The 8,463-nt window shown below is 48.3% G+C and overlaps 1 long non-coding RNA gene across 1 annotated transcript; it reads left to right on the top strand.

Moving 5' to 3' along the window:
* Positions 1-108: 108 nt before the first annotated feature.
* Positions 109-4,839, top strand: LOC144598591 (uncharacterized). The gene is made up of 3 exons (XR_013547882.1): positions 109-450; positions 1,216-1,441; positions 3,773-4,839. It is a non-coding gene; the product is annotated as an uncharacterized LOC144598591 (long non-coding RNA).
* The last annotated feature ends 3,624 nt before the right edge of the window (positions 4,840-8,463 follow it).

The following is an 8,463-nucleotide window of genomic DNA, read 5'->3' as shown; positions in this document are numbered from 1 at the left end:
GAGAGAGAGAGAGAGAGAGAGAGAGAGAGAGAGAGAGAGAGAGAGAGAGAGAAACGGAGAGAGAGAGAGAGAGAGAGAGAGAGAGAGAGAGAGAGAGAGAGAGAGAGAGAGAGAGAGAGAGAGAGAGAGAGAGAGAGAGAAAAAAGCTCTTGGTTACAACAGGCACTGGAGATCAGAGCGGTTTGCTTCGGTCGCCCTTCATGCAGGGGCTGTAAGATATGTATTTTTGCTTGCTGTGTCCTTAAAACCTGATCTCCTCTCTTCCCTTCTCTGGAGTGCAAAAAAAAAAATAGCGGATCAGAGATTCAGAGGGTGTGTGCAGCCCCGGGAGACGGCCAGGTAGATGTGCTGGGCAACGGGAACACGAGCAGCAGCAGCGGCAGCAGCGGTAGCAGCAGCAGCGGCGGCGGTAGCACTGACGGCAGCGGCAGGTCGGGGGCAGGTCGACAGGTACAGCGCTCCACCACCACCACAGGCAGCTCTGCAATCAGCCTCCCAGTCCAACACCATCCAACACATCCACATCTTTCCTCCCAGCTTTAATCACATTGATCCAGCGCTAAACCAACGCCTGATACCATTAGATCACAACCCACTAACCCACTCCCAGTCTCAAAGCTGCCTTAACCCTTTCCTCGCCGCGCACCAGCTCCCAGCAATCTCCCCACCCTGCCCTCTCTCCTCTCCTCTCCTCTCCTCACCTCTCCTCCTCTTCTTCCCTTCTCCTCTCCTCACCTCTCCTCCACTCCCTTCACTCCTCTCCCCTCCTCCCCTCTCCTCTCCTCCCTTCTCCTCTCTTCTTTTCCCTTCTCTTCTCCTTTCTTCACTCCTCCCACTCCTCTCCTCCCTTGTCCCCCCTCTCCTCCCTTGTCCCCCCCTCTCCTCCCTTCTCCCTTCTCCTCTCCTCCCTTCTCCTCTCCTCCCTTCTCTCCTCTTCTATCCTCTCCTCCCTTCTCCTCTCCTCTCTTCTCCTCACTTCCTCGGACTGGAAGGACAATAAAGGGCAGCAAATTAAAAAATCTTCATGCCGTACCCGCATATCTCCTGCTTAGCGATTAAAGTATCTAAAATATATATATTTATTGATGGGGGGGGGGGTGGGAAACTCGCTTGAGTCTTGAAGGGGCAAAGTCCCAATATTTTATTGATGGGGGGGGGGGGGGGAGACTCGCTTGAGTCTTGAAGGGGCAAAGTCAATTTTTTTTCAATCTGCAGGAAATCCGATCAGCGATTCCAGAACTGTCCAGATAAACTACGTGGAATGAAAAAGCCACCGATTTTCTCGCCAGCAGCTGAAATCCATCGATCCTTTTCCTTCCCCGCAAACCAGACTCGAGCCAATGCAATAGACTTGGACATTTTTGTTAATGTAACACTTTCACGCCGCTCCCCAACATCTCAGATGCATGTGAGATCTATTACGACAGTCAGTCCTTAAAAGGTGATTTTTTTTTATTTTTAATGAAGTTTGGGGTTTTTCTTTTTAAATATTTATACAAACACATCAACTCGTGCTCAGCTAATATTTATAATGTGGTGTAGGCGGACGGCGCTGTGTGTCAATATTAATTCATGGTTAACTCTTATCCAAATATTGTATTCATAAATGGATAGGCAGCTTACTTTTCCAGATTGTGAGAACTCGGGGGGAAGACACATTATTTTAAAAAAATGGCAATTAAGTTTCACCCTTGGAGATCCCGAGGGAGGCAGCGGAACAGAGCTATCTCTCCGCCCACTGCTTGGCCCCCAGCTCCGGCGCTTGCAGTTTCAATTGGGTTTGGCAACGCCAACACCGCTGGATACCTGGCGCACCTCTTCCCTGGAAACGTCACTCGCTCTCACTCCCCCCACTTGCCAATGCCACTCGCTCTCAGTCCTCTCTCCCTATTGTCTTCGGCCTCAAGTAAGCAGGCGCCCTTCACATCACACCCCCAGGTCGTCTCCCTCCAGTCGCCAAACTTGCCGGACCATTCATTGCAACGAAAAGAAAAGTCTCTCCTCCCCTTAGTTGCGTTGAGTGGTAGGGGCAAGAGGCGTTCGTCGTTCTCCAGCAACCCCGACCGGGCGTTAACATGCACCCCTGCAACTTTACCGGCATTGAGCCGTGGCGATTCTCCTCGATGGGAGCACTGTCGAAATATTTGTCTCTCTCTCTGACTTGCATTAAACCGATTGCATTAAACCCATTACTGCACCCAGACCTCAGTGTAAAAGACCCATTCTCGGCTGCATCAGTTAAATCACATGGTTAAAGACTGCCCACATGATTTTTTTTTTGTACATAAGAGTTCAAGGATTTTTTTTCCCTCTGGTCATTACAATTCACCCCCCCCCCCCCCCCCCCCCCCGTCCATCCACATATGTGACCCCAAGCATTTATATTAATGGATGATAGGTTACCTTGCCTGCTTATTAGATTAGATTTTTTTAGATGTGATTTTATGGAGCATTTGTTCAGTGAAGGTTGAACATTATTGCTTAATAAATGACACAGGATGTCAAAGATAGTTTATACAGTGCCCGCCATAATGTTTGGGACAAAAACCCATCATTTATTTATTTGCCCCTGGACTCCACAATTTGAGATTTGTAATAGAAAAAAAATCACATGTGGTTAAAGTGCACATTGTCAGATTTTAATAAAGGCCATTTTTATACATTTTGGTTTCACCATGTGGTGTTTATACATAGTCGTCGTCGTCCCCACCACCCCCCCCCCCCCCCCCCCCCCCCCATTTCAGGGCACCATAATGTTTGGAACACAGCAATGTCATGTGAATGAAAGTAGTTATGTTTAGCATTTTGTTGCATATCCTTTGCATGCAATGACTGCTTGAAGTCTGCGATTCATGGACATCACCAGTTGCTGGGTGTCTTCTCTGGTGATGCTCTGCCAGGCCTGTATTGCAGCCATTTTTAGTTTGTGCTTGTTTTGGGGCTAGTCCCCTTCAGTTTTCTCTTCAGCATATAAAAGGCATGCTCAATTGGGTTCAGATCGGGTGATTGACTTGGCCACTCAAGAATTTACCATTTTTTAGCTTTGAAAAACTCCTTTGTTGCTTTAGCAGTATGTTTGGGATCACTGTCTCGCTGTAGAATGAACTGCCGGCATTTTTGAGGCATTTGTTTGAACTTGAGCAAAAAGGATGCGCCTATACACTTCAGAATTCATTATGCTACTACCATCAGCAGTTGTATCATCAATGAAGATAAGTGAGCCAGTACCTTCAGCAACCATACATGCCCAGGCCAACGTGTTTCACAGATGAGGTGGTATGCTTTGGATCTTGGGCAGTTCCTTCTCTCCTCCCCTCCATACTTTGCTCTTGCTATCACTCTGATATAAGTTAATCTTCATCTCATCTGTCCACAAGACCTTTTTCCAGAACTGTGGTTGTTCTTTTAAGTACTTCTTGGCAAACTGTAACCTGGCCATCCTATTTTTGCATCTAACCAGTGGTTTGCATCTTGCAGTGTAGCCTCTGTATTTCTGTTCATGAAGTCTTCTGCGGACAGTGGTCATTGACAAATCCACACCTGACTCCTGAAGAGTGTTTCTGATCTGTTGGACAGGTGGTTGGGGATTTTTCTTTATTATAGAGAGAATTCTTCCGTCATCAGCTGTGGAGGTCTTCCTTGGCCTGCCAGTCCCTTTGCGATTAGTAAGCTCACCAGTGCTCTCTTTCTTCTTCATGATGTTCCAAGCAGTTGATTTTGGTAAGCCTAAGGTTTGCCTGATGTCTCTAACAGTTTTATTCTTGTTTCTCAGTCTCATGATGGCTTCTTTGACTTTCATTGGCACAACTTTGGTCCTCATGTTGATAAACAGCAACAAAAGGTTCCAATGGATGGTGAACAATGGAAAGACTGGAGGAAAGACTAGTTGCTGAGAACTCTCTTATACCTGCATTAAGGAGGCATTTAAACACAACTGAGCAATTACAAACACCTGTGAAGCCATGTGTCCCAAACATTATGGTGCCCTGAAATGGGGGGACTATGTATAAACACAGCTGTAATTTCCACATATTGAAACCAAAATGTATAAAAATGCCCTTTAATAAAATCTGACAATGTGCACTTTAACCAGATGTGATTTTTTTCTATTACAAATCTCAAATTGTGGAGTGCAGAGGCAAATAAATAAATGATGGGTCTTTGCCCCAAACATTATGGAGGGCACTGTATGTTTCTATTAAAGGGTAACATGGTCAGTCATTTCTTAAGGGTATTTACAGGATGCTGACTGTTAAATGGATCTTGTAGGGTTGTTTGTGGGGTCAAACATGGAACAAACTGTGATGATTGTTGTACAGTCTGGTACCGGTTGTCTAAGAAGGATACAATACAATACAATACAATATATCTTTATTGTCATTGTACAGGGGTACAACGAGATTGGGAATGCGCCTCCCATACGATGCAATAAATTAATTAGCTAGTCAGTATTAATTTAAACAATCCAATGAAACAAATTAGAACAGTTTTAAAACAGAGTAAAGTGCAAGTAGGTCTGTGCCGGTTCACTGTGTGATGTGACCATCCGGCTCAGCAAGACCGGTTCATAGCAGCTATGGCCCTGGGGATGAAGCTGTTCCTGAGTCTAGAGGTGCGGACGTAGAAGGCCTTGTATCGTCTGCCCGATGGTAGAAGTTCGAACAGACTGTTGCAGGGGTGTGAAGTCTTTGTGGATGCTGGTGGCTTTTCTGAGTCATCGTGTGTTGTAGATGCCCTCCAAGGCTGGTAGCTGTGTTCCGATGGTCCTCTGAGCTCTATGGACTACCCGCTGAAGAGCTTTCCTCTCTGCCTCCGTGCAGCTGAGGTACCACACAGGGATGCCATGCGTTAGGATGCTCTCTATGGCGCAGCGGTAGAAGGTCGTCAGCAGCTGTTGGGGTAGACCAGACATTTTCAGTGTTCTTAGGTAGAACAGTCATTACTGTGCCTTCTTGACCAGCGCAGCAGTGTTATTGGACCATGTTAGGTCCTCCGAAATGTGAGTGCCCAGAAACCTGAAGCTGGACACTCTCTTCACACTGTCCCCGTTGATAAAGATCGGGGCGTATTCCCCGTTGTGTGACCTACGGAAGTTGATGATCGGCTCCTTGGTCTTGGTGGTATTTAGGGACAGGTTGTTATCAGAGCACCAGTCCGCCAGGTTCTGCACCTCCGCTCTGTATTTTGTTTTATCACCGTTGGTGATCAGCCCGATCACCGTTGTGTAGTCTGCAAACTTGACAATGGTGTTGGTGTCGAATGCAGGAACACAGTCGTGTGTGAAGAGGGAGTAGAGCATGGGGCTCAGAACACAGCCCTGTGGTGTGCCGGTACTCAGGGTGATAGTGGAGGACAGGTGCGGGCCCATTCTCACTGCCTGCGGTCGCTCCAGCAGGAAGTCCAGGATCCAGTCACATAATGACGAGCTGAGGCCTAGCTGGTGGAGTTTGGTGGGGATGACCGTGTTGAAGGCAGAGCTGTAGTCAATGAATAGCATCCTCACGTACGTGCCCTGTCTATCCAGGTGAGTCAGGACAGTGTGAAGAGCCAGAGAGATGGCGTCCTCTGTGGATCTGTTTGCCCTGTATGCGAATTGATGTGGGTCCAGTGAGGCAGGGATGCTGGATTTGATGTGTGAGAGGACCAGACTTTCAAAGCACGTATTATATCTTTCTGCACGTATTATATCCCTTAATATAACGTGGAATAAGCCAGCTTTAATGGCAGTGATACCTTCTACATTCAGCCAGTGTAATCAAAACAGCCCTGCCAACTTGTATTGTATTGTATTTCTTTTCTAGGATGCCTAACAACATCAGGCTAAGGGACTGTCAATGAAAACCAGCCTCTCGGCTAACTCGAGTACATTTACATTTGTTTGAATGTCAATTAATGTACATTGTCCCTTTTTTCAAATAAATTATTTTTAAAAAACAGTCTGCTGCACAGGAGACCATTCTACCCAGCATAACGATCCCAACCTTTTCAGAGGTCCTGTGCAATTAGTCCCATTTCCACATAAGCTGTCTCGGCAAGGCCAGCAGCATAATCAAGGACGAGTCGCACCCCGGCCACTCCCTCTTCTCTCCTCCCCCATCGAGCAGAAGGCATAGAAGTGTGAAAACGCACACCTCCAGCTTCAGGGACAGTTTCTTCCCAGCTGCTGTCAGGCAACTGAATCATTCTACCACAACCAGAGAGCAGTCCTGAACTACTATCCACCTCAATGGTGACCCTCGGACTGTCTTTGATCGGACTTTACTGGCTTTACCTTGCACTTAACGTAAGTTCCCTTATCATGTATCATTTACACTGTAAATGGGTCGAATGCAATCATGTATCGTCTTTCCACTGACTGGTTAGCACGCAACAGAAAATGTTCACTGTACCTCGGTACACGTGACAATAAACTAAACTGAACTGAAACTGGAAACTGAAACTGAACCCTCTCTCCGATCTCCGACTGAATTCACAAATGGGCACAAAATGCTGGAGTAACTCAACGGGTCAGGCAGCATCTCTGGAGATAAGAATAGATGACAGTTCGGGTCAAGACCCTTCTTCAGACTGAGAGTCGGGGGAGGGAAACTATTAAAAGATTCAGACAAATTGGAGCCGGCACCGATCACCAAGGAAAGCTGGAACCCACAAAGGTCCATTGTTGGCCAGAGATGCTGCCTGTCCCGCTGAGTTACTCCAGCATTTTGTGTCTATCTTCGGTGTAAACCAACATCTACAGTTCCTTCCTTCACAAGTGGGCATTCGCGTTAACATCAGAGGAAGATTGTTTGCTGAAGATAGACACAAAATGCTTGAGTAACTCAACGGGTCAGGCTGCATCTCTGGAGAAAAGGAATTGGCGATGAAGGGTCTCGGGCTGAAAAGTCACCTATTCCTTCTCTCCAGAGATGCTGACGAAATGTAGGATGGAACTGTAGATGCTGGTTTAAACCAAAGATAGACACAAAATGCTGGAGTGACTCAGTGGGACAGGCACCATCTCTGGAGAGAAGGAACGGGTGGCATTTCGGGTCGAGACCCTTCTTCGGACCGAAAGTCACAGGAAAAAGAAACGAGAGATGTAGACGATGATGTAGAGAGTCTGAAGAAGGGTCTCGACCCGAAATGTCAGTGTCGACCCGCAATGTCGACCCGACAGTGACGAGGGACGTAAAGCGGTGGGCTGACCATTCAGAGGCCATGCTGCAAGATGCACTGAGCGAAGTCGACTGGAACATGTTCCAAGCAAGTTCCAGAGACGTAAATGAGTTTGCGGAAGCGGTTACGGACTTCATTGCCACAATAGCCGATACCATCATCCCCACGGTAAGGGTCAGTATCTTCCCTAACCAAAAACCCTGGGTGGACAGGTCTATTCGCGTGGCCTTGAATGCTCGCACCGCTGCTTACAACTCCGGCCGGGCATCCGGCAACATGGACGACTACAAGGGAGAGTCCTACCGACTGCGAAGGGCAGTGAAGGACGCAAAAAAGAGGTACCGGGACAAGATGGAGTCACAGATGGAGCAGCAGGACACCAGGCGCCTTTGGCAGGGGCTACGGACTATAACTAGCTACAGGTCCAGCACCCCCTCAACCGGAAGTGCCGGCTCCTCCTTAGCTGATGACCTGAACTCTTTTTACGCACGGTTTGAGACGGGTAACACCACCAGCTCGCCGTCTAAAAACAGCACCGAAGGGGCGCTGGCTAGCGAGGCTGGAGGGGGATCCACCGCCGGGGATGTGCACACATTCTCGGTGTCCGAGCATGAGGTGAGGTGGGCTCTGACGCGTGTGAACACGAGGAAAGCTGGAGGCCCAGATGGTATATCTGGGCGAGTACTAAAGTCTTGTGCTACTCAGCTTGCTCCAGTGCTCACCACAATATTCAACCTCTCCTTGGCAAAGTCCGTGGTCCCTGCATGCTTCAAAAGATCCATCATTGTACCGGTGCCAAAGAATGCCTCTCCAGCGTGTTTAAATGACTACCGACCGGTGGCCCTCACCTCGGTTGTCATGAAATGCTTGGAGAGGCTAGTCAAGAAGCACATCTGCGCCCTCCTTCCTCGCAACATGGACCCACTACAGTTCGCATACCGTCCGAACAGGTCCACGGATGATGCGGTCTCCCAGGTTCTACACACCGCTCTCTCTCATCTGGACAGCCAGGGGGGCTATGTGAGGATGCTGTTCATTGACTTTAGTTCAGCATTCAACACAATAGTCCCCAGCAGACTGGTTGAGAAGCTGCTGGAACTGGGGCTTAGCACCCCTCTGTGTGCCTGGGTCCTAGACTTTCTCACTGCCAGGCCCCAAGTGGTCAGGATGGGGGAACACACATCTAGCTCCCTCACCCTGAACATAGGATCCCCCCAGGGCTGCGTCCTTAGCCCCCTACTGTACTCCCTGTACACACATGACTGTAGGGCCAGGTTCAGCTCAAACTCCATCATCAAGTTTGCT

The sequence above is a fragment of the Rhinoraja longicauda genome, chromosome 12 (assembly GCF_053455715.1).
Source record: "Rhinoraja longicauda isolate Sanriku21f chromosome 12, sRhiLon1.1, whole genome shotgun sequence".
Classification (NCBI taxonomy): domain Eukaryota; kingdom Metazoa; phylum Chordata; class Chondrichthyes; order Rajiformes; family Arhynchobatidae; genus Rhinoraja; species Rhinoraja longicauda.
Note: the sequence above shows the minus strand (reverse complement) of the source record. Positions and strands in the feature narration are given on the sequence as shown.